Raw genomic sequence first — 26,380 nt, 5'->3', positions numbered from 1 at the left:
GTAAGCTGAGGACCCACAGCTCGAGTTGATTAAAGTGTAAAATTGGCTGTGTAGGTTTTGAAAGTTTTTGTTTTTTCAATTGGTAACCATTGGAATAAAGTGGTAATTCAGGCAAATGGTATGGATAACGTTCAACAAGAAAAGGGGTAGATAGTTTGGCTCCAGTGTTGAAACATAACCAAGAGTTCCAAAGAGGAAGAGTGCAGGGCAAGACTACCATCTGAAAAAGTAGATAGGAAGCAGCCAGAGATCCTTGCATATGTGTATATATCTGATCTAGGAGTATGAAATAGTCAGTTTCAAAGAGTTTCAACAAACAGTACTAAAAAGAGATAAGGCTTTCTTGTGGAGGTTTGAAATGTCTTTGCTGCAGTCTTACTGGACTTCACTTTGTGGGATTAAGTAAATAACTTGAAGGAAGTGGTGTGTGTGCGTGCGCGTGTGTGTGGGGGGCGGGGAAGATAAGTAATGTGAGAGGATGAAGTATGATTCTCTTGGGCTGTGATCATCTGGAGTTCTGCACTGGTAGTGCAATACATTACTATAAAAATTGTTTTTGTAATGACTGAGGATGTGGAGTAGAGCGAAAGGAGTGAAGAGAAGAGGTTTTTTTTTTTTTTTTATTTGCATGTGAAGAAATATACTTGCATGCTTACGACTCTGAACTGTTTATAGTGGGGTGATTAGTGTTCATTGTGTTCACATGAAGTAGTAAGGATCACATAAAATAGTAAATTCCATGAATTCCTAACTCTTTGAGTTAGAGAGGAATGATCTGTGAGTTTTGAGATTTTCAACTGGCAGCTGAAGCATAAATCTTTTGCCTAACGCACAAACAAGCAAAAAGTTTTACCTGCCAACATTAGTTATTAAAATAGGAAAAATTTGATTTATCAACCTGTTGAGAGTTGATCAGAAAGCTTCTTTGAATTCATTGTATAAGAGAATTAACCTCTTGACTACTTTTTGATGATCTCCCGCTTTTTAATAAAACTTCTGAAAATACTCCCTTATTAAAAAACTATAATCTGTGTATTCCTACCCAATTGTTTTTATCCTAATAATAATCCTTTGCATTCCTATAGTTCCCACAATTCATGGATCATAAAATACTTCAGATACTCAATGATTAAGCTTTGCCCTGGGCAGTAAGTGGTCATTCCCATTTTATAGATTGATTTATGTAATGTCAACTAACTATTACGATTCTCAGTCCAATGGGTTCAACAGAAGCAAAGCTGCCTCCCTGGCACTAATGAAGCATTAATGTTTTTTGTTTTTTTTTTAATTTAAATAATTTTTATGTTGGCCATAGTGGTGATAGTATAATCGTGTGTTTGATGCAAAGTAGGTGACAGACACAATAATGAAAATGCGTTAGTTTAGTTTGCTGGTTTCAGCAAAGCACTTAAGCATGTGAGTAGTCCCATTGACCTCAAGAAAAGCACAAGCTTAAGTTCTGTGCTGAATTGGGGCTTTAACGCTTAAATTAAGGAAGAAAATGCTTTTAAATTGAACTCTTAACCAAATTTTTGATCAAATTAAATATATCTGGATGGTCAAACCATGAAACTGTATCAGATCATATCTTTTCATAGTTAATTATTTATGTAATGGTCTTTGTTTTTGTGTGGTCCATTAACTTTGTAATTGCCTTAGTACATTACATGTTGTTTATTTATATTGTACCCATGAGCCAAAGTGCTGGGGAAGGATAACAGTAGGATATAATATTAAAAGGAAAAAAAGTCAACAGTAAAAACTAATAAATCAGCCAGTGGTTCTTAGTGAGAACAACCTGTTGGATTTACACGAACAGGAAGAGAAATCAAGTATTTCAAAGTCATATTAAGCAGAAAATAGTGAGACTTTTGTACTTGTCCTAAGAAAGGTGCAGGCTAGAGAAGACAGAAGAGAGAAAAAAACAAAATATTTGTTAATTAATGGAACAAACAGGAAAGTAAATGAAGGATTAATTCAGCCGCTAAAGTTAAATGTTGCAATGAGAGCTTTAAAGCAAGTAAGTATCACTGTACTTGCTTTATAGCAATAATTACCCATTTGCCTGATTTACTGTCCAATTCTACAAAGGATTAAGGAAGACTCCCATTGGTTACAAATTTCTGCACAATTGTATTGGTCCGGCCACATACATTCCTTTGCAGAGTTGGCGCCTTACTATATACCTGACTTATAGCTTGGTCCTTAGGTTTGTTGAGTATCTGGACTTCTCACTGGCTTCAACAAAAGTTTCAGGTGCTCTTCATCTGTTGGAGTCAGTTCTATAAAATGTGCACTCCCAGGGCTTTTTCCACAGCAAATTGAGATTCTTGATCGCTTCATATTCTATCTTCTTCCATTTCCTCAAAATAATGTTGTTTTATGATATGTTGCAAGCCTTCATCTCTTCTCATTTTATAATAACAGATTTGTATTTAAAATGCTTAGTAAGATTTTCCAAGCCCTTTTAGATGATTTGAAACTCACCTCTACTTCTAGGATTTCAAAATTAATTTTACTGGGTGGGAAAATCTATGATAAAACACTGAGTTAGGACTCAGAATATCTGGATTCCGTTCTCACCTGTGCCACAGATTTCTTGTATGATCCTGGGAAAGTAATTTCATTTCTCTGTGCCTTAGTTTATCATCTGTAATTATGGGGATAATAGTACTTTTAGTCTACTTATATCTTAAGATAGTCCAGGAGCTTTGTCTTATGTATATGTATAATGCCTAGCACAACAGGGTCTGAATTAGGACCACATGGTGTTACTATAATACAAATAATAATATATTACGTTATTTAACTATGAAAACTTGTAGTTGCAGCAGCTGATATATCAGACATAAATAGCTGGTAATTATTTGTATGTACTACATATTAGATTAGGAATATTGTTTCTCATCCTCATTTGAAATGGGAACTGTAAATTCTCAATGTAATGCATTTTTATATGGCACTTTTAAAAACACATCTGGTAAAATATGTAATAGCTGGAATGTTTTTGCTTTGACTGGAAGCTTTTACTGAAGAGATGTCCTTTTAGGGAATGAAAATCTACTCTTTTATGAAGCACTACAAAAATTAGCCATAAAAAGGAAGAGAGAAAATCTTTTACCATTGCATTTAAAATGTGTGGATTTTTTAATGTTAGTATATTAAATGGGATGTCTTTTTAGTGTAAATAGTTAATTGGGAATACAAATATAAATGATTAACCCTTTCTATTTAGAACTATTTTCCATGAGTTTATTTTCCTGTTTTACATAACGGTTAGGTAAATTTTGTGAGAAGTTAGGGACATTCCTGTCTTAGTCTCTCCGCTAGAACTGGTAGTATCAAATATTTTAACATGTACGCTTTCTCAAGTGACATGATTTTTTTTGGCACACAAAGTAAATTTTAAATGGAAGCAGATGTGTCCTAACTTTATTTCTAATTTGATTGGCGTGAACATTGGTTGTGATCAGTCATAAGATTGAAAGAGGTCTTTATTTCCATGTTCCTTTGGTTTCCCACCGTCTGCTTGATCATTTGAAATACCAGTTTTAGTGTTTAAAACTGCTCTTTGGGGACTGAAATGCTTGGGGGGATGGAATGGAACATGGTCTCTCAAATGTCTAGATGACCAGTTCAAATCAACCCCAACCTGGTAATGACCAAAAGTCAGGGCCACTTATTAACTGTGAAAATGGAAAAATAGGTGCTGGTCTCAAATCAGTTTGTAGTAGGTGTGTATCTAATATCAAAATTCACACCTCCTTGTCAGGTCAGCAGAGTGGCCAAAGACTGAACGGCAAGGAAATGGAACTACCTGTGGAGGGCCAAGTCAGAACTGAGGTTCACTGATCAGGAAACTTAGTGGTCTTATGCTTTAGTTGTTTTAACAAAGCAGAGCTCAGATTTTCTGGGTAATCTGCTGCAGATTGACTTTAAAACAATCTAGTGTCTCTAAATGAAGAAAGGACAGAAAACCTATTGTTTCTTTTTTTCCTTTGCAGATCATCTTTTAAAACTCAGATTTTGGTTGCAACTTCTCAGAGCACAGCCTTGCAGAATAAACTAATAGTATTCTGTATTCATTTGGCTTTATAGACTTCCTGGAAAGATTAGCAGTGTGTGGGTATTTAGACTCTTATTTAGGAAGGAATCTTCAGACCAGGCTGCATTTATGGGACACTTTCTATCCAAATTACTGGATTTCAGTAAAGGGATCTAATTAGTAGTGAGTAGATTACTTTTGAGATGCACAAAAAAAAAATAAAATGGAGATATACCTAACTCCTAGAACTGGAAGAGACCTTGAAAGGTCATCGAGTCCAGCCCCCTGCCTTCAGTAGCAGGACCAAGTACTGATTTTTGCTCCAGATCCCTAAGTGGCTCCCTCAAGGATTGAATTCACGACCCTGGGTATAGCAGGCTAATGCTCAAACCACTGAGCTATCCTTCCCCCCCCACTGTGCTAAAGGAAATAATAGTGGCACTATTATTGTTTCATTTTTGGTATGTTGAACTCAAACTAGGTTCTGACACCTGTCAGAAATAAAACATACCATATATACTTGTTCATAAGCTGAATTTTTTTAGTAAAAAGGGGAAGCACCAGAGAAGGGCATTGGCTTATGAACAGGTATAGAGAGGGAGAGGTGGGACACAGCCCCCGCCTCCCAACAGAGGGAGTGAGGAGAGGCAGCAGAGCAAGAAGGGAAGAGGCGGGGCCAGAGTCTCTCTACTTCTGGCCACACTGCTCTCTCCCCAGCCTCCAAAGCAGCTGCAGCTCTGGGGCTGGCAGGCTGCAGCAGAGCCGCTTGGCTCTGCCCCCCAGAGCAGGCTGTGGCTGCCCAGCCCACCGTAGCATGCCGAGGCCGTGATGCCCAGCCCAGCCCAGCCCACTGGAACATGCGGCCATGCCGCCCTGTCTGGCCTGCCAGAGCAGGCAGCGGCTGCGCTGCCCAGCCTGCTGGCACAGCTCCAGCCAGGCCAGAGACATCCTCCCCTAATTCTCCAAGATAAGGTAGGAAGGGATGGGATAGGGAGAGCATGGGGGTCCCGGGCTAGGAGTGGGTTCATGTGGGGGGTGGTCACAGGGGTTACTCCCCTGACCCCCAGCTACTTCCTCCCAAAAAATTTCCCCACCGGTTGCTCTCCCGGCCCATCAGAATAAGCAACTGGCACGCCAGGACACTTCTGTTTACTTAGGTTTACCTCTGTGTCTGCGGATGCTCAAGGTAAACAAACCATCTCGGCCCACCAGCAACTTATCCTTATGGCCCTGGCGCCAAAGTTTGCTGACCCTTGAATTATAGAGTTGGCTTATGAACGGGTCATAAAAAAATTCCTTTTTTACTTATCCATCTTGGAGGGGGTTGACTTATAAACGAACCAACTTATGATCGAGTATATATGAGTTAAGTTTTGATGGGAGCAGAATTTATATTTGACGTTGGCCCTGTGACTTGCTGGTTAACCTTTAGTGAATAACTGAAGTTCTGTGTTCCAGTTTAACAAATATGTAAGATTTCTTTATACTTGCTACCGCTTAGTGGTGTTGAGTGTTAATGTTTGACATGTACAGTTTGTCATGAAAGGCCATATAATGTAAGAATATTATTGAACAGTTATTGCAGAAGTGCACTCTATTGAGCTCATGCCTCTGATGTTATATAATGTCGGGAGGTCATTTTGAGATTTTCTGTGTCTTTGAGTAGGTTTAAAAGCAAATATATAAAGAACAATTGGATGATTAGGGCCTTGTTGGTTTTTTGCTTTTGTTGAGCTATTCTGTTTCTCCTTTCCATGTTTGTAATTATTTTTATTATTTTTCAAAGGGAAACTCATTCAAATTTTAAGTTTCCTAATATTGGGATTTAGTGAAAAATTACAGTGTCTTTTTAGGTTGATGGTGGAAACGATTTGTCTATAATTTTAACTCCTGAGAAGGCTAAATATGCAATAGATTTCCAATCACATTCTGTTAACTGAGGCTCCTTTTGTTTAGCTAACTGTCACAGAATGTTGATAGCTTTGGGAAAGAGACTTGATATTGCTTTGTGTGTATGAGAAATGGTGGACATAAGAGAGAGCAGAAAGTTCCTCCACAAGAAGTGCCCTTTCAGCTGCCATGGCTCTGAAGCTGGTTTTGGGTGAGAAATGTAGATAGTTTTTCTCACCTGTGATCTCCCCAAAGCATTCAAAACCATCTGAGATTGATTAGCTACACTCTTCATCCCACAAAAAGGTGATTAAAAAAAGTTCTCTGTTGCCAAGTAGAGGTCTGGTCATAAGCATCAGTACTCACCGACACTGTATGAGGCAGTGCTGTGGACTTTGGAAGGACCATTGAAACCAGTGCCTTCTCCTTTACCAGGGAGATCTTTGACCATGCCATCTTCAGATCTTGTACTAGTTCCAGTGGGTGTATGCTTAATTCTGCTGTTAATGCTGTCGATGATGCAAGCCGTTCTTGTGGCAAATGACAGTTTTCCCTGGGTTTGTTCTTTGAGTATCCAGGACTGGGAGTTACCTTGTTAGCCTCTGCCTGCAGTGAGAGGGAGTCTTTCTTGTGGTAGCTGGATGTGAATTCCTGCGCACCACCAGCCTTTCAGCTACTCAAGCACTCCTCTGTGGGCTATGCCACCCTTTCTATGTCTTTCAGGTTGGCAATAGGTACATCCCAGTCAAGAATTTCTTTGAGTCATTTTCATGTGATATCCAGTTCCTGACATTGGTTAGTCACAGATTTCCAGATCCTTTTCACTGAGAGGTGCAGTGTACCCTGCTTTTGCCTTAAACCACCACTTCTGCAAACCACACAGCACTTATGAGCATTTAAAACAAACATAGATTTAAGAAAAAATAAATATTTAATGAGAAACGAGAGAGTGGTGAAAACAAATGGTTGCAATGCAAAATTTTAAAATGTGAACCAGGATCTACACTTACAGTTTTGTGTTCCATGGCGACAGCCATCTTGATGAGGCAGCGTTTTTGGGTGCAGGCCTCCAGCATATCAGGGAACTACAAAATACAATGGAAGACTTGCCATTTGAGGGCACTGAGCTTTTTTCTCAGAAGACGGATGATGCCATATGCACGTTGAAAGATTCTTGGCCAGTTCTTCACTCACTGGAGGTCTACATCCCAGTGATGAAGAGGAAACAGTTCAGACCACATGCTCAGTACAGACCTTACTACCACTCAAGTGCTCAGGATGTTTCTAGATCAGAGATCTAAGCGTCCTAGGTGTCACCCGTCAGTGTCATCCACAGCAGGCCTTTCTCACTGGCTTCAAAACAATCATTTTTACATCACAGTCAAGGACAACATATAGACTGTAAATCATCTCCAATTTTAGACATCCCTCCCATTTGGAGAATCTATCTTCGTTTTGCATTCCATGGACAGAAATTTTTTCAGGCAGGTGAGTTCTTAGCAGTGTGAAGGAGGGATATATTTTCCAATTAATGTCCTTCCCCTTCACCATCCCTTTTCAGGGACTCATCTCATGAGGCTATATTAATATACAATGTGTATAGTCTCTCTTGGATCTGGGATCAGTTGAGGAAGTTCCTTACCAAAGCAGAACAAAAGGGGCTTCTCTTGCCTCTACTTCCTGCCTTTACGCTAGCATCCCACCCCTTCCTTGGAGATGGGAGATTGATATGCATCCTGCAGATTGAGGGCATACTTTTAATGTGGCAATCTATCCTGGCCAGAGAAAGAAAGTATTTTCAATTCAAGATAGGCAGTGTGTACTAATAGTACACAGTACTGCCTTTCAGACTATCCACTGCCCCGGAGGTGTTTAATAAATATATGGCAATAATAGCAGCTCCTCTATGCCATTCAGGGATTCAAATACTTCCTTATCTGGATGATTGGCTAGTTTGGGAAAGATCAAGTTCCCACATCCAAAACATCATCTTGCTCATCAGACATCTTTTTTTCTCGTCTTGGTCTAAAATGAAATATAGACAAATAGACATTACAACAAACACAGAGAATAAATATCATAGGGACAGATCTAGACTGTACAACCAGATTCCAGTCCATAGTCTCTCTGTCCAAAATCCTCCAGTCACAACGATACTGATGTCCTTGGGTTTGTGTGCAGCTGTTAGGTCACATGGCCTTGTCTAAGTACATGAGTTAGCATACCAGACTTCACCACAGGTGTCATCTTCAGACCTGGATCCACATGGTATATTGTCCAAACAGGCATTTTGTGTACATTCTGATTTGTGTCCCTGCTCAACTGCTTCAGTCTCTGAATTGGTGGATGGACCCTCAAAATGTATGCAAGGGTATTCCCTTCCTGCCAGCAGAACCAACTGTGACCCCGGTAATGGATGCCTCCAGCAAAGGTAGGGTAGCCCACCTGGGTCAGCTTCAGGCTTAGGCACTTCAGAGCAAAACCTCCTGGGCCTCGTATATAAATATACTGGGCATTCAAATGGTTTGGAGAGCTTTTGAGATGTTAGTTTCCAGCATCAGAAACCGGGGTGGGGGGATGGGAGAGGTTCAACTGTTTATTGACAACACCGCTGTTGTTTTATCTGAACAAACAGAGAGATGTAAGATCTAATCAGTTATGCCAAGAAATGATTCATGTATTGAACTTGTGCATAAAGAATGTCTTGCTAAAGGGGCTGATGAATACTATTGCAGTTTTCTTCAGTAGGAACTTCCTAAACCATCTTGAGGAATCAGTACAGACATTCCACATCGGATCTTTCAAGTAATAAACCTTTTCGTAACCAACCTGAAGACCAAATGCAGGAAATTCTGCTCCAGAGCAGGTTGCAGCCCAGATTCTTCGACAGATGCCTTCTTTCTCCCTTGGTCAGGTTTTCTGATGTGTGTGTTTTCTCCTGTCTCTCTGATTCTGAGGGTGATCAGGAAGCTAAAGAGACAAAACAACGTTAATCCTCAGAGCACCAGGCTGGCCAAGACAGTACTGACCTTGTGTGTCATAACCAAGGCGATATACGGCACGTTACCCTACAATCTCTTTACCTCATGGTGTGGATGATCTCTGAGGTTGAGCAATGAGGGAAGAGTGCTCACGGAATGTCCAAACCATTTTGGTGTACAGCAGGAAGGACACAAACGGAGCCAATTATTCAGCAAAATGGAAATGGTTCTTAGCGTTGACTGAGTCTCACAAGTTGTCACTGTGCAATATGGAAACTAGACATATAATAGACTCTCTGCTGCATTTGAAATTGTCTGGCCTCTCCATCAGTTCAGCGAGGGTGCATTTAGTCTCCATCTCAGTGATATGTCTACCAGTAGATAGATTTTTTTGTCTTTTTTGCATCCCGCGGTATCTAGGTTTTTTTTTTTTTTTTTTTTTTTTTTTTAAAGAGCATTGTTCATACGTACCTTCCTGTGTGTGATCCAGATCCTCACGGGACCTGAATTTGGTTTTGTACTGTTTAATGGCTTTCCCATTGAACCTTTAGCAACAACTTACTTATCTTTGCTATCAATGAAAACTGCATTTCTGGTAGCAGTTAGTTACTTCTGTGTGAAGGATGTTGGAGCTCCAGGCACTGTTAGCTGTGACCCCCCCCCATTCCATGACATTTCATAAAGACCAGGTTTCTCTTAGGTCATATCCTAAGTCTATGCCTAAGATTGTATCTGCATTTCTCCTCAACCAGATCATTCATCTTCCAGTGTTTTTTTTTTTTTTTTTTTTTTTGGAAACCTCATTCTAGCAAACCCAAGAGAAGCTTCTCTCTTGGCACATTTGGAGGGCTCTCTATCCTTTTATCCGGACAACGCTTCGGTAAAAGGAGTAAAGCGCAACCGGTTATAACCAGTGTATATCTCACTGGCTATCTTAAACTATCCAGCTCTGCTATAATCTATCAAAGGTTTCTCCTCCGAGAGTAATAGTGCATTCCGTTTGGTCAGCCATCTTGAGTAACATAGTGATGATGGACATTTTGTGTGGTCATTGTCTGGAAAAGGTAAGTACCAATATGCTGTCACTGAATCTTCCCAGGACAACACCAACTTCAGAAGTCAGCACCGCCGTCTTCCTTCAAGTAATATGAAGTCCCACCACACTCAAGGAAAGTGCTGGTGAGTGAAATGTATGTGTGCACAATCACTTGAAGGAGAAAAAGGTTATCTATCTGTGCAGTAACTGTTGTTCTTTGAGATGTCTTGTGCAACTCTCCCACCTCCTCCTCTACTTCAGGTATTAGTTATCGATGCGAAAGAATGCAGAATGAGGTGGTGGCCAAAACTCTTTTATGCCCTCAGCTCTATGTGCACGAGACTGGGAGGGGCATATGCGTTACCTCATGATACTTCTGGCAAAAGTCCTTTCCTCATGTGCACTGGACACAGACACACCTACAGTGGAATGTATATGTGCACAATAAATCTCAAAGAACAGTTACTGTTCAGGTAGGTGTGATGGGTTCGGTCACAGAGACTCCTTGGGACTGTCACCTGATGTGCTGAAATTACTTCTGAGCCCGTTTTCCCTGATGGCTTGGGACTCCAGAACTCTATCTTGATGAGCCAGACATGCTAGTCTGCTGCAACACAGACCCAGTTCTGAACCACACCCCCAAAGCTGCATGCTTTAACAGAAAACCACTCAGCAGGTACTCTTGTCTCCAGCACCCAACACCCAGTTCCCAATGGGATCCAACCCCCAAATAAATCCGTTTTACTCTGTATAAAGCTTATACAGGGTAAACTCAAATTGTCTGCCCTCTATAACACTGATAGAGAGAGATGCACCGCTGTTTTCTCCCTCAGGTATTAATCACTTACTCTGGGTTTACTAATAAACAAAAGTGATTTTTTTTAAGTATAAAAAGTAGGATTTAAGTGGTTTCAAGTAATAACAGACAGAACAAAGTAAGTTACCAAGCAAAATCAAACAAAACACGCAAGTCTAAACCTAATACATTAAGAAACTGAATACAGGTAAATCTCATCCTTAGAGATGTTCCAGTAAGCTTCTTTCACAGACTAGACTTCTTCCTTGTCTGGGCCCAATCCTTTCCCCGGTACAGTTCTTCTTAGTTCCAGCTCAGGTGGTAACTAGGGGATTTTTCTACCCCCTTTTATATCTTTGGCACAAGGCGGGAATCCTTTGTCTCTCTGGGTTTCCACCTTTCCTTCTAAATGGAAAAGCACCAGGTTTAAGATGGATTCCAGTACCATGTGACATGTTCACGTGTCCTGTGAGACTTCATTACTCACTGGCTGGCACCCAGGTTTATAGGAAGGCTTACAAGTAAACGGAGCCATTTACAACCCTAGTTAATGGGCTCTATCAGGATTCCAAGCCACCATTAATGGCCCACACTTTGCATAGTTACAATAGGATTTCAGAGTAATACTTCATATTTCTAGCATCAGATTTAAGAATGATACATTCATACAGATAGGATGAACACACTCAGATTATAAGCTTTGTAATGATACCTTACAAGAGACCTTTTGCATAAAGCATATTCCAGTTACATTATATTTACACACATAAGCATATTTCCATAAAGCATATGTAATGCAGCGTCACAGGAGGTAACTTTTTTATTTTCTTCAGCACCATGGTGTGACATACTAGAGGCTCTATGACATTGAAAAAAGCTGGGAGTAGAAGAGAGGAAAGAAGCTGAAGGTTTTGATACTTGATGCATTTAGCACCCAGCCACAAAAGGTTTTCTTTTTTGGCATTTGGGAGGTAGTCCTAAGGTGACTTAACGCTTGTTATTGGGAATAAAGAATTTGAGTACCCACTAACAGCAACCAAAGTCAGTGATTAGCTGCCCAATTGCACTTCACATTTATATCCAAAGCTATGCCCAACAATGATGGGGTTAGCTATTGATGCTTCTGCTGAAGTATCAGCAGCGTAATAGTTGATTTTTGGGATTTAAATTGTAGTTTTCAGAGATAAAACCACACTGATGGATAGCAGCAGTTCACATTTTTCTGAAGTTAAACTGGTGTTTCATGCTGTTAAACTGGTGTATACCTGAATCTACCTTTAGTGCACATTTTATTTTAACAACCATGATTACAGATGATTTTTTTACATGAAAACTTGATTACTAGAGTGCAGTTATAAGCAACTTCACAAAAAAGGGTAATTATAGTAATTTTTGTGTCCAAATAATCAAGTTATTTGGTCTTGCTGTTTGGCTCTTCTAATGTGTTTTTATGTACATCAAACCCACACAACATAAAGAAAATTAAGGAACTAAACATACAGTATGTTAACTGAAATGTGGTGAGGAAGTGAAAATCAGTGTGTTAATCTATATTACTCAGTTTTTTTCTATCTGGAAGAAATTTCAGGGAACAGAAAGTAGGAATAGCTTCATTTTGAAAAAAGTTTAGCATGTAACGAGTAAAATCTTTACAGAACTACAGATGAAGCAAGTAAACTGGGGCAGGCTGTCTGATGTAGCGTAGGACCTGATCCAAAACCCACTGACATAATACAGAAAAACTCCTGATGACTGCCATGGGCTTTGGATTGGGCCTCTCATGAGGAGACTGCAACAGAAAGTTAACCCTCCCCCCACCAAAAAAAACGTTTGCAAAATAGTACTGACAGGAGATGTATTGGAGGTATATTAAGCAATAAGTATATTCACGTGGTATAAAAGTGTTTCCTTTAAACATGTGTAAGAGGGAACTACAGGAAAAAGAGCAATTCTTGCCTGAGCTCAGTGTGTGGCTGTGGTCAGAAAAGTGACTGTTAAAATGGTGTTTTTACTCACCAGGTTTGATCCGTATGTATGCAGTCATACTTTGTTTGCGTTAACAACAAATACGATATTTTAGAACTGCAGAACTGATAACGCTCTGAGAGAGTAAGCAGGATTCTTCTATGACTGAGGTCAAGACATAGAATTTGCTAGTGTTGTTTCATTTGTAGCATCTTTATTACTGCTGGTGATACATGGGCCAGAAAAAGACAACAATACAGCTTGACTTTCAGTTTACAGGTACATTTTGTTAGGCTGGCTGTTTTTAAAATCTTTTCTTCTTTCCTTTTGAAATTATGGATTTCTATTTAAATAGATTGGAACTTCTAGACATTCTTGAAATAGTGATTTTATAAATGTCTGCTTTTCAGTTGTGGTGGAATTAATATTTTTCCTTACAATTGTGATAGAACCTTTAGCATACTTTAGTATTTAAGGAGTTTAATTTTAATAAATGGAAATTTATTAGTTGGCAAAAATTACATTATTTCCTGAAACTTGAACACCTTTTAGATCTTTTCTTTTTAGCTCTGGAGTAGTTTAGTATGTCCATATTTAACTTTTCCCCCTTAGATTTATTTTTTGCTTAACTTTCACAATGGCTTAATAGAGGGGGAGAAGGGACTGCAGTGAGACTACTACTGCTCTTGCTCTCTTGGCAAAAGTGCTGGTTGTGAATTCATACAATCTGGTGGATTGTAGCAGAACCTGTTTGAAAGCTCTGCATTAACCTGATAAAGGGCCTTTATAGTTTGAAAGCTTGTTGGTGCAATAAAAGGTAATGTGTGATAAAACTTATCTGCAGATCTTCAACAGCACTAGCATTTAATCCTGTAGTATAATTAATAGCGTGCCCATGTCTTCAAGACCTTGAGACCCCAGGCATTTATTTGTGTGTTTTTTGTTTTGTTTGGAAAGGCATCTGGAAATTCAAAAATAACATAAAACAGTAGGTATATTCACCTGGTACTTACTTGAAAATGTTAACTAAGTAGTCCAGATCAGTTTGGTGTCACAAATTTTAACTTGCACACGCAGAGGAAAGTTGTTTTGGAATTTTGGTTGCCTTCTTCAAACAAGAGCATGCATGTAGCAGTGCGCTCACAAAACAGCAATCACAGTGAAGAATTGTGGAAAGTCATCAGCTATAGTCAATCATGTACCTTTACTTGTGAACTAGACTTCAAACACATCAAAGGCACTTGCTCTTATGGAATACTAAGGTCATTTAGGACTTCTCTAGTTATTTTATGCATTTTATTTTTAATTGTGTTTGTTCCTGACTATTGTAATTGTGCCTAATAATGATAGGTCCAAATGTAATTATGAATAATTAAAAAGCAAATTAAAAGAAAACCTGATCTATCAGAGCTCAAAAAAAATCTTTTAATTTTGTAAAATGGACATATATATTATGAAACTGCTTCATGGTTATGTAATTTAAATGGCTCCACAGTCTCTCAGGCCTGGGACATCTGTCTCAAATCTTCAATAATGAGTTGTCTTTAGGGTGATAATTTTGTTTAATTTAAAAAAATTCAGATTTTACTTAAATCTTTTTAAATTAAAACCCATTTGAAATTGACAGTGTATGGTGAAGCCTAAATGTATTATAATCTATTAAAATAATTTAAAGTAAATACAAAAAAAAATTTAGCCATACATGTTTGCTGCTAATTTTTAAAGAATATTAAATCACTGAAGTGTTGGAAGTCTCTGGCTAAATAGCTGGAACCAGCATTTGCTGAAGTGCTAAATCAGCTTTAAAACAGCAGTGGACTCTTCTGCAGGTACAGAGGAGTAGTTTATTCACCTAGTTTAACCCAATGACTAGTTTGTTCAAAGTTAAGAAACCAACTGGGAGTTGAAAATGCAGGAAAGCTTGTTTTCCTCTTCCAATCTATGAATAAAAACTAAGTGTGAGAGGATGAGACCTACTAGTTCTAATTACACAGTGACCAGAAATAATCTGTTATCTGTACTAACTGCAGATACTCCTTTTGTTTGTTAAATCCGTTAGCTTTAAATGCAAAAATGTTTTGATAAAATTTTCTTATGCGTCAAGCACATTTAAGATAGATTATTTAATAAAAACATTAGAGTGCTTTATGCATTTTTAATTGAATTTCCAGATAAATAGTTTGACACAAATTGCAAGTAAAAATTAATTATGTGGTAAATAAGAAATGCATCATTCAGCATTTCCTAACACAAAAAATGTGAAAATTAACAATTTATATAAATGTGAGTTAAGCTAGATAATGGCTTAAATAAATGTGTATAGATACACTGTCTCACTGGTTAGCAAATAGAAGCTCCAAATTTAGCGTAAAAGCTATATTTAGTTGCAACTCATGTTTTTATGGTTACCAGCCGATGAGTCAACCTTTCTTTAGGAAAATAACTGAAGTACAAATGCAATACAGTTAAAATTGTTGATTTAAATCGAAGTTTCTTTCCTATTGATTTAAATCATGATTAAAGTAAGTGATTTAAATTGCTTTGATTTTAAATCAATCCACCCTGCTTATTTTCCTCTCCTAAGATGCTCCTGGATATCAGGATGAGCAATCCTCCTCACAACAGAGCATACCTGAAGTCTCTGCCTTCTGTCTCACTACTTCTCAGGAATCATGATAACCTTGGCTTCACCCACACAGCTCTCTGCACTTCAAAATGACAGGCAGGCAGAGAGAAACAGAAGAAAAGCTTATTAGATACCACATTCCTCTAGCCTTCCTCTGCTTATAGCTATCTCCACTCACACTGAAGGGAGTACTCAGTTACTTTCATAGAACCTTCCCCTTTCCCCCCCCCGTTCTCCCCCTCTCACTGCCTCAGAAGATGCTGAATAGAGTTGAAGTGTGCGCTGGAGGTCAAGGGGAGGGGAAAAGCAGGAGATGACTAGGCAGGCTGGAGGATAGGGGTGGGGAGGGCTGTGCTGGAGGTAGGATCTTCAAAGCCAGAGCTGTGCTGGAGCTACAGGACCTCTGTGTGCATATGATTGTGGTCTCCTAATCAGGATTGTCTCTGAGATTCTTTCTTTGAGCCCCTCTCTTTGGATTTTATGGTGGGAGAGGAGTAACAGGCTTCATATTATCACATACTTTTTAAAAAAATTGTTAAATACGGATTAGTTACCTACTCAAAAAAGTGTTTCCTCAAATGTTCTCTTAATGTATTTAATTTAGCATGCTGGTGCAGCTACGCAGCCTGGTGTGTTGGGGTTGGAGCCAAGGCTCTGCCCAGATCACACAACATCCCACTCACCTACAGGAGGTGATGATAGACACACAAGAGTGTAAAGGAGCAAAGGGAGGGTGGGAGGAAATGGAAAATTACAATACAGTCATAGGAACCACAAGAGGTAAAACAGTAGGGGAAATCTGTTCAACATCTTAGATATCTGTATACAAATATAGGGAATATGGAGAATATGTAAGCTACATTATGACTTGATGGAATAAATCTCATGACTGTACTACTGATGTAGTGATGATGTTCAAGAAAGACAGGTGGGGAAAAAAGGCATTGCATTAAACATCAAGAATATGTGCATTTATTCTGAGGTCTAGAAGATTGTGAGAGACCAACCAGTTGAAAGTGTCTGGGTAAATGTAAATGGCGGAGAGGGGAAGAAACGGGGGTGATGTCATAGAAGACAACTGTTGTGGATCACCAAATCAAGAGAGTAAAAATATCCAAAAACACAAGACCGGTAGTAATGGAGGACTTTTAAGTAACCAGACATGTATTAGTAAAGTAGTACAAACATACAAAATATCCAGTGACTTTCTAGAATGTACTGAGGAGAACTTCTTGTTTCAGAAGGTGAAGAAAGTAACCAGAGGAACAGCTATTTTAAACTTGATTCTGACTAACAGGGAGGAATTGATAGTGAATCTGAAAGCCAACGATAATTAGGGTGTAAGTGATCATAAAATGATAGATTTCATGGTTCTAAGGAAAGGAAGGAGTGAAAGCTGCAGAATAAGGACAATGGAATTGAAAAAAAGTAATTTCAACAAACTCTGAGAACTGTTAGGTAAAGTCCCCATGGGAAGAAAAATCTAACGGAAAAAGGAGTTTGGAGAGCTGGTATTTTCTCAGGATAATATTAAAGGCACAGCAGCAACCCATCCCCATGCAAAGAAAAGATAGGCAGAATAGTAAGAGACCTATATGACTCCATAAGGAGCTCTTCACTAATCTGAAAATCAAAATGGAATCCTACAGGAAGTGAAAATGTGGACCAACTGCTAAGGATGAATGCAAAAGAATAGCATAAACATATAGGGACAAAATCAGAAAGGTTAAGGTGCAAAATGAGTTACTCTTTATGCCCCTAGCTAAGTATAACAAGAAGGGGTTTGTAGAGGGGCTTTGCCGAGTTTCGTCCCTCAGTGGGGCTGTGGGGTATCCCACCGCCTCACTCTAATTCGCCGTCAGTCCGACCTCTGCAGCCATGTGGGATGTCAAGCACACAATTAGGGGCTCAGGCCTTTAAGCAGGGGCTGAGTCAATAGTTCAAAATCAGCCCAGGCCCTAGGTCAGGGCGGGGCAGCAACCAAACAGTCAAGGACTCAGGCCTTTAAGCAGGTGCTGAGTCAGTAGTCAAACTGTCCTAGCCTCTCCAGGCCAGGGAAAGGAAAAGGGGGGAGTCTGTCACCCAGGCCCTCCCTCTCCACTGCGTCCCAGCCCGGGGCCCTAGCAGCAGCAAAAGCTTGCTGCTGTCAGTGGGGATCCTGGCCGTAACACACTGACATAGGTTCAGGCTGTGCTGCAGCCTGACTGGGGTCGGCTGCCCCCAGGCTACTTCCACACTGCCCCTTATAGGGTACCTAGGTCGTGCTAGCATCCTCAGCGGTCTCGAACACCATCGGTTCCTCCAGGTAGGTAGCGACGGATAGACTCAGCTGCTCCTCGGGGTAGCTGGCAAGGGACAGGCTCGGCTCGTCCTTGAGGTAGCTGCAAAGGGGCAGGCCCAGCTCCTCCTTGGGGTAGCTGCAAAGGAGCAGGCTCGGTCAGTCCTCGAGGTAACGAGCGAGGGGTAGGCTCGGCTGGCCCAATGCAACCTCTGGTCGGCCGGGGCCTGCTGCTGTCTCCCAAGAGGGAGCTCGGTCGCAGATGTCTGGTCTCTCCGGCGACTGGCTCTCCACTGAGCTCAGCCGGAGAGCTTTTATACTTCTGGATCGGCGCCGTGACCTCTGAGGGGCGGGTGCAGGACCAAGAGGCTCTGCCCACCTTGGTGTTAGGGGCGGTTTGTCCCTCAGCGGGGCTATGGGGTATCCCACTGCCTCGCTACAAGGTTCTACAAGTATATTAGGACTAAGAGAAAGTAGAGGACCTACACTTTCCTTTGTCTTAGCATGGAGAAGAAGAGCTGATAATGGATGATACTAAAAAGACAAGGGTGTTTAATGTGTATTTTGCTTTAGTCTTCACTAAAAGGGTTAATGGTGACCAGATGCTTAACACAATTAATATTAACAACAAGTGTGAAGGTGCACAAGCCAGAATAGGAAAAGAACAGGTTAAAGAATATTCAGATAAGTTAGATGTATTCAGATCGGCATGATCTGATGAAATTGATCTTAGCATATTTAAAGAACTAGCTGAAGCCACCTCAGAACCATTAGCGATTATCTTTGAGAGCTCATGAAGGAGGAGTGAGATCCCAGAGAACTGGAAAAGACAAAAACATGATTCCTACATTGAAAAAGGAACAGTCAGCTTAATTTCGATATCTGAACAATACACAAACAAATTATTAAAGAGTTAGCAAACACCTAGAGAATATTCGTTTTAAGCAATAGCGAACACGAATTTGTCAAGAACAAATGATGCCAATCCAATCTAATTTCCTTTGACAGTTACTGACTCAGTGCATTTGGGGAAACAGATGCAGTGTATCATGATTTTAGTAAGGCTTTTGACATGGTCCCACATTACATTCTCATAAGCAAACTAGGGAAATGTGGTCTAGATGAAATTACTATAAGGTGGGTATGCAACTGGTTAAAAAGAGACACTCATAGAGTAGTTATCAATGGTTTGCTGTCAAACTGGGAGGATTTGTCTAGTGAGGTCCTGTGGGGTCTGTCCTGATTTCAGTATTTTGATCAATAACTTGGATAATGGCATGAAACATATGTTTATATAGTCTGCAAATGACACCACATTGAGAGAGGTCATTTGCACTTTGGAGGATTAGATTAGAATTCAAAAGGGCATTTGTTGATAAATTGGAGAATTGGTCTGAATTCAACAAGATGAAAATGAGTAAAGACAATTGCAAAACACTGCACTTAAGAGGGAAAAATCGAACACACAACTACAAAATGGAGAATAACTGGCTAGTCAGTAGTACTGCTGAACCTCCAGATCCTTTTATAGTCAATCACAAATTGAATGTGAGCCCACCCCAGGGCTGAAGCCCAAAGCCTAAGCCCCACTGTCCCAGGAAGGCGGGAAGTCACTAGCTGCCTGCTCCTCCTGCATTGTACCCCAGGTGTCTCTAGAGGGGGGCAGGACCCAACCCTGCTGGTGGCCCCAGCAACCAACATGAAGGCTGTGCATCCAGGAGCAACAGAGAGGGAAGGGCTGCTACTTTGCCCCTCCCCGTCAATCATAACCCAGGAGGCTGTGGCTTCAAGAAAAAACCCTCGTGGCCTCATGCAGCCATGGTGGCCGCATTTGAGAAATGCTGTACTAGACTATGTGACGTAAATATTCTCGGATAGTAAGTGAAAAGAACGGAAACGTGCTGGTTAATTTGTGGTATTTCTTCATTAAAAATTTATGGAGCACATAAAATGACAAATTGTTTAGATTTTAATTTGTTTAATTACATTCTGTCAAGAATTACTCAGCTTCTTTTGTTTTTGCTTTGGTTTTTAAGGTCACTTTTGGATCACTGCACAAAGTCTTCAGAGAAAACAGTAGTGATTACAAGGAAACGATGCTTAACAAAAACAAGTTCATTGTCAAGTAACACTCAAACAGGAGCATATCTCTGAAGTAAGTATCACTGTGAAATCTTTTAATTGTTTGTTTATTTTTTTAAAAATCTTGACTATGGCAGTTTAGTGTGTCATTAGTGTATTAGTGTGGAGCAGTGTTCTACAAAATACTACAGAGGTCAAATGATCTACATGTCAGAGTGCAAAAGCACCGGCAGAATCTTTTTGTGACCCCTCTTAACTATACACTAACTATGAACAATAAAAATTAACTATAACTATGTAACTTTGAACTATATACACATCAAAATAACTAGAGAACTATGAGTAGCTAGGGAGGTGGAGGTCAGTAAAACCGCACTCCATTGTTCCAACGACTGACACGGGCGGTAAGAATGAACTGAGGGGCGCTTGGGTCAGCAGGGGTATATATCCGGTGCCATCCACCTCCCTAGCTACTCATAGTTCTCTAGTTATTTTGTTGTGTATATAGTTCAAAGTTACATAGTTAAAGTTAATTTTTATTGTTCATAGTTAGTGTATAGTTAAGAGGGGTTTGGGAATTAGCCCCTTCCCCGCGCCCGGTGCCGGCGCCCATGCCCGGTTCATCGGGTTTCAAACCGTGCTCGGTCTGTCATAAGCTGATGCCAACAGGAGATCCACACGACTCCTGCCTTAAGTGCCTCGGGGAATCTCACCTGACAGATAAGTGTCACATTTGCAAGGCTTTTAAGCCGAGAACAAAAAAGGAGCGGGACTTTTGGCTAAAGCAGCTCCTCATGGAGGCGACTCTTACCCCTCCATCTTCGGCACCGAGCACTGGTCAATCGTCAGGCAGAAGCACCTCCTCGGCACCAGACCGTGCTGGTACTGCCAAGGCCTCTCGGCACTGGCCGTCGCCGGCACTGAAGTCGAATCAGCACAGCTCCCTCTCCCCGAGGTCAAGAGAGCCTAAGACTCCTGCTGCTTCCGTGCCACCTGCACTGCAGCCAGAGAGCTCCTCTAAGTCGGATTGCCCGGCACCGACGATGTCGGCACCATCGATTCCGGTCCCACGAGGGCCGTCGAGTCCGGTGCCTGTCAGCTCCCTGGCGCGAGCCATGGTTGAGCTTACTATTCCCTCCACGCCGGAGACATTCTCAACGGCGAGGGATCTGATTGCCACGACAGAGTCGACGCTGCCTCAACCTCCGGCACCGCCGGACCGGGTAATACGGTCTGTCGGCAAGCCTGCCTTGATAAGACCATCCTTTGTCCTCACAGCAGAGCGGCACCATTCACGATCATGGTCCCGCAGACGTTCCAGGTCCCATCGGCGCTCCCGCTCCCGACGCCGCTCGCAGTCCCGGTACTGTTCTCCTCCTTGGTACCGGTTGCACTCACGGCGCCGGTCGGTATCCCGTTCGCCGGCCCACTACTCTCTGCACTGTTCCAGCTCCTGGCACCGCTCCAGGCACCATGACTCCTGTAGCCACTCCCAGCCTCGAGATCTTGGTCAACCTCCTGGCACCGCTCCAGTCTCAGGTCTCGATCTCGTTCCCGGTACCGGTACGCCTCCCGGTACTGGTACGCCTCCCGGTACCGGTCCCCGGTACTGAGTAGGGCAAGGTCTGCTAGAGACAGAGACTCTGCCCAGGGCTTTTCAGCACCTCCATGGCCATCCAGACACGCATCAGTGTTGGCCCATGCGAACAGTTCTTATGCTCAGGACCACAATTCAGATGTGCCCACCAGAGTCTTTCAAGAGACTCAGGCCCAGGACCAAGGATCCCCTCAGTGGTCTTTCTGGACACCTTGGGCTTACCACCAGGCCCAAGGCATACCAGTAGTTCCGTCCCGCTCTGTCTCATCAGAGCACCGAGTGTCAGAGGCGACGGTAGCCCTCCCCCTCTGACTGCTGCGGAGGAAGCCCCAGTTCATCCACTGGACTCCCAGGTTCCTCTGGAGCGGGAGATCGCCCAAGAGCAACAGGCCACCCAGGACCCGCTCGTCGCCGGCATCTCCTCTTCCTCTTCTCCAGATGAGGCGGTGGCAGGAACATCCTCCTCGGGCCCTCCTCCAATCGACCTAAGAGCCCATCAGGGCCTCCTAAGGAGGGTAGCACTCAATATGAACTTCCAGGTGGAAGAGGTCCCGGAGGTAGAGGACCCGGTAGTGGACATTCTATCGGCGGATGCCCCCACTAGAGTGGCCCTACCGTTTATTCGGACCATCGAGGCGAATGCCGATACTATATGGCAGTCTCCAGCCTCTATCCCTCCTGCGGCCAGAGGAGTCGAGCGTAAATATATGATGCCCTCTAAAGGGTACGAGTACTTGTATGTCCATCCTCCTTCCTGCTCACTAGTCATCCAGTCCGTTAATGAGAGGGAATGTCATGGCCAGCAGGCGCCAGCCCTGAAATCGAAGGAGGCTAGGCGAATGGACCTACTCAGCCGCAAAGTGTACTCGGCAGGGGCCCTACAGCTCTGGGTGGCAAATCAACAAGCCCTGCTTAGCCACTATAATTATAACACCTGGGAGGCGGTGGGTAAGTTTACGGAGCTTCTCCCTCAAGACTCCCGCCAAGAGTTCGCTGCCCTCTTGGAGGAAGGGAAAAAGGTGGCCAGAACTTCCCTCCAGGCCTTGTTGGATGCAGCAGACTCAGCAGCCAGGAATCTGGCCTCGAGTGTTGCCATGAGGCGCATCTCATGGCTTCAGGTTTCAAACCTCCCACCGGAGCTGCAGTATACCATTCAGGACTTACCATTTGATGGTAAAAGCCTCTTCTCGGAAAAGACTGACCCCAGGCTGCAAAGCCTGAAGGACAACAGGGTCATAATGTGCTCTCTCAGCATGCATACGCCGGTGACCCAACGCAGGCCTTTCCATCCCCAGCCTCACCGCCCGTACTCCGTGTCTAGACAAAGACAGGACTTTGGCAAGCGGCGCGGCCGAGGTTGTTGCAGATAACCGTCAAGACTCCAAGGGGGCCAAAATCAAGGTCCCTCGAAACCACCACTGGGACCAAAGATGAATTTTTGAAGGTGCGCCCGAGGGTGGCTTACCAGTTACAGGCCAGGATCCCTCTCCTCCCTTCTTCACCCATCTCTCCTACTTCTTCCCAGCGTGGTCCCAGTTAACTTCAGATCGCTGGGTCCTATGCACGGTGGAGTATGGGTACCACCTCCAATTTATTTCAACCCCACCCTCCCACCCTGTCCCTCTTCAGGGACCCCCTCACGAGCAATTCGTCTTACAAGAGGTGCAGACGCTCCTCGCCATAGGAGCTATAGAGGAGGTAATGATGGACGAAAGGGGCAAGGGATTTTACTCCCGTTATTTCCTAATCCCCAAGTCGAAGGGAGGTCTCAGACCTATCCTAGACCTGCGAGGACTCAACCAGTTTATGATAAAGTTGAAGTTCCGCATGGTATCCCTGGGGACCATTATCCCGTCCTTGGATCCTGGAGACTGGTATGCCGCCCTCGATATGAAGGACGCGTAGTTTCACATCGCCGTCTTTCCTCCGCACAGGAGATTCCTCCGCACAGGAGATACCTCCGCTTTGTAGCCAACTGTCAGCACTTCCAGTTTACGGTCCTGCCGTTTGGCCTTTCTACAGCCCCAAGGGTATTTACAAAGTGTATGGCTGTAGTCACCACCTACCTCCGCCGACGTCAGATATGCGTTTTTCCGTATCTGGACTATTGGCTCATCCAAGGGGCCTCTGAGACACAAGTCACTCAGCATGTGGGCATCGTCAACGACCTATTCACACAACTAGGCCTGATGATCACTATAGAAAAATCCACTCTGGTTCCCCCGCAGATGTTAGACTTCATAGGAGCTATCCTGGACTCCAGTCTAATCAGAGCCTGCTTACCACAGCCACGGTTTCAGGCGATGGCAACAATCATCCAAGGTCAACAGAATTTCCCGACGACCTCGGCTCGCACTTGTCTCGGTCTCCTGAGTCACATGGCTGCCTGCACGTTTGTAACCGAACACACCAGGCTCCGCCTCCGTCCTCTCCAAGTTTGGCTCAACTTGGTATACCGCCCAGGCAGGGACCCAATAGACACGATAGTCACTATTCCCTCGAGCACCCTAGGCTCCCTAGAATGGTGGCTAACTCCCTCCCTGGTGTGTGCAGGGATGCCGTTCCATCCGCCCCAACCCTCAATGTCCTTGACGACGGATGCGTCCTCTCTCGGCTGGGGTGCTCACCTCGGTCACCTTCGTACTCAAGGCCTTTGGCCTTCTCAGGAGCTGGCATTACACATAAATGTCCGAGAACTGAGAGCAGTCTGTCTGGCTTGCCAGGCGTTCCAGCAGCAGTTGCGAGGCCGTTGTGTCTCAGTGTTTACAGACAACACGACGGCCATGTACTACATAAACAAACGAAGGGACATGGTCCTCCCACCTTTGTCAGGAGGCCATCCAGCTCTGGGACTTTTGCATAGCCCACTCGATAGATCTGGTAGCGTCCTTTCTCCCAGGCATTCGGAACACCCTGGCAGATCGACTCAGCAGGTCTTTCCTGTCTCACGAGTGGGCGATCTGCCCGGACGTTATGCCTTCTGTTTTCCAGAAGTGGGGATTTCCCCACATAGACCTGTTCGCGTCCTGCGAGAACGGGAAATGCCAGATGTTCTACTCCTTCCAAGGTCTCTCTCTGGGATCGATCTTGGACACTTTCCTGATGCCGTGGAAGAGCCAGCTCCTTTAAGCCTTCTCACTGTTCCTGCTTGTTCACAAGGTCCTGCTGAAACTCCGCAGGGACAGAGCGCGCATCATCATCATTGCTCCAGCGTGGCCCAGGCAGCACTAGTACACCACATTGCTCATGTCATAAACAGATAGCTAAGGGTTAATGTCTCTTTCACCTGAAGCACCTGACCAGAGGACCAATCAGGAAACCGGATTTTTTCAACTTTGGGTGGAGGGAATTGTGTGTCTGAGTCTTTGTTTTCCTGGCTGCCTGCTTTCTCTGAGCTTTGGAGAAGTAGTTCTACTTTCTAGTCTTCTGTTTCTAAGTGTAAGGACAAAGAGATCAGATAGTAAGTTCTATGGTTTCTTTTCTTTGGTATTTGCATGAATATAAGTGCTGGAGTGCTTTGATTTGTATTCTTTTTGAATAAGGCTGTTTATTCAATATTCTTTTAAGCAATTGACCCTGTGTTGTATCATCTTAATACAGAGAGCTCATTTGTATGTATTTTTCTTTCTTTTTATATAAAGCTTTCTTTTAAGACCTGTTGGAGTTTTTCTTTACTTCAGGGAAATTGAGTCTGTACTCACCAGGGAATTGGTGGGAGGAAGAAATCAAGGGGAGATCTGTGTGTTGGATTGCTAGCCTAATTTTGCATTCCCTCTGGGGGAATAGGAAAGTACTTTTTGTTTTCAGGATTGGGAACAGAGAGGGGGAGTCTCTCTGTGTAGTTTCACAGAGCTTGTGTCTGTGTATCTCTCCAGGAGCACCTGGAGGGGGGAAGGGAAAAAGGATTATTTCCCTGTGTTGTGAGACTCAAGGGATTTGGGTCTTGGGGTCCCCAGGGAAGGTTTTTCAGAGGGACCAGAGTGCCCCAAAACACTCTAATTTTTTGGGTGGTGGCAGCAGGTACCAGGTCCAGGCTGGTGGCTAAGCTTGGAGGTTTTCATGCTAACCCCCATATTTTGGACGCTAAGGTCCAAATCTGGGACTAAGGTTATTACAGCTCAACCTGTCGATAGCCAACCCAATTACCCTGTCACTCTACCCAGACCTCATAACTCAGGACCACGGCAGGCTTCGCCACCCGGACCGGCAGGCTCGTCACCTCACGGCGTGGCTGCTGCGTGGCTAAACCAGTCAGAGTTACGTTGCTCTGAATCAGTACAGTTCTCCTGCGTAGCAGGAAGTCTTCCACCGGTCAACGTACCTGACCAAGTGGAAGTGTTTCTCTTGCTGGTGTGAAACGCTTAATCTTACTCCCACTGAGGTCTCGATCCCCTCTATTTTGGACTACCTCTGTCTCTCAAACAGCGGGGTCTAGCAGTATCATCACTGAGGGTACACTTGGCAGCCATCTCTACCTTCCACCCAGGCGAAGGTGGTCGTTCCATGTTCTCACACCCTATGGTTTCGAGGTTCCTCAAGAGCTTGGAGCGCTTATACCCTCAAGTACGCCGCCCAGCCCTGACCTGGGACCTCAACCTTTTTTTAAACAGACTTATGTCTCCCCCATTCGAGCCATTAGTAACCTGCTCGCTACTATACCAGTCTTGGAAGACAGCTTTCCTCGTAGCCATTACATCGGCCAGATGAGTCTCCAAGCTTAGGGCTCTTACGGTGGATCCGCTGTACACTGTGTTCCACAAAGACATGGTGCAGTTGCGACCATACCCGGCTTTCCTCCCTAAGGTGGCTTCGGCCTTTCATGTTAACCAGGACATCTTTCTCCCGGTCTTCTTCCCGAAGCCACACTCAATGCTACATGAGCAACAATTGCACTCCCTGGACGTCCGTAGAGCGCTCGCATTTTATGTTGAACGGACAAAACTGTTTCGTAAAATGCCCCAACTCTTTGTCGCGGTAGCAGACCGAATGAAAGGCCTACCTGTTTCCTCTCAAAGGATCTCATCTTGGGTGATGGTGTGCATCCGCACTTGTTATGATTTGGCTCATATTTCCCCAAGCCACAT

The 26,380-nt window shown here is 43.1% G+C and overlaps 2 protein-coding genes across 7 annotated transcripts in view; one reads left to right on the top strand and one right to left on the bottom strand.

The window, feature by feature from the left end:
• Positions 1-26,380, top strand: part of PIK3CB (phosphatidylinositol-4,5-bisphosphate 3-kinase catalytic subunit beta) — a 223,008-nt gene that overhangs the window by 50,396 nt on the left and 146,232 nt on the right. For all 4 annotated transcript variants that reach the window (XM_050964001.1, XM_050964000.1, XM_050963998.1 and 1 more), the window contains one exon: positions 19,654-19,772. The gene's annotated coding sequence lies outside the window, so the exon portion shown is untranslated. The remainder of the gene's footprint in view (positions 1-19,653; positions 19,773-26,380) is intronic.
• Positions 1-26,380, bottom strand: part of LOC127056370 (uncharacterized) — a 116,175-nt gene that overhangs the window by 41,002 nt on the left and 48,793 nt on the right. The window lies entirely within an intron of this gene.

The sequence above is a fragment of the Gopherus flavomarginatus genome, chromosome 8 (assembly GCF_025201925.1).
Source record: "Gopherus flavomarginatus isolate rGopFla2 chromosome 8, rGopFla2.mat.asm, whole genome shotgun sequence".
NCBI lineage: Eukaryota > Metazoa > Chordata > Testudines > Testudinidae > Gopherus > Gopherus flavomarginatus.
Note: the sequence above shows the minus strand (reverse complement) of the source record. Positions and strands in the feature narration are given on the sequence as shown.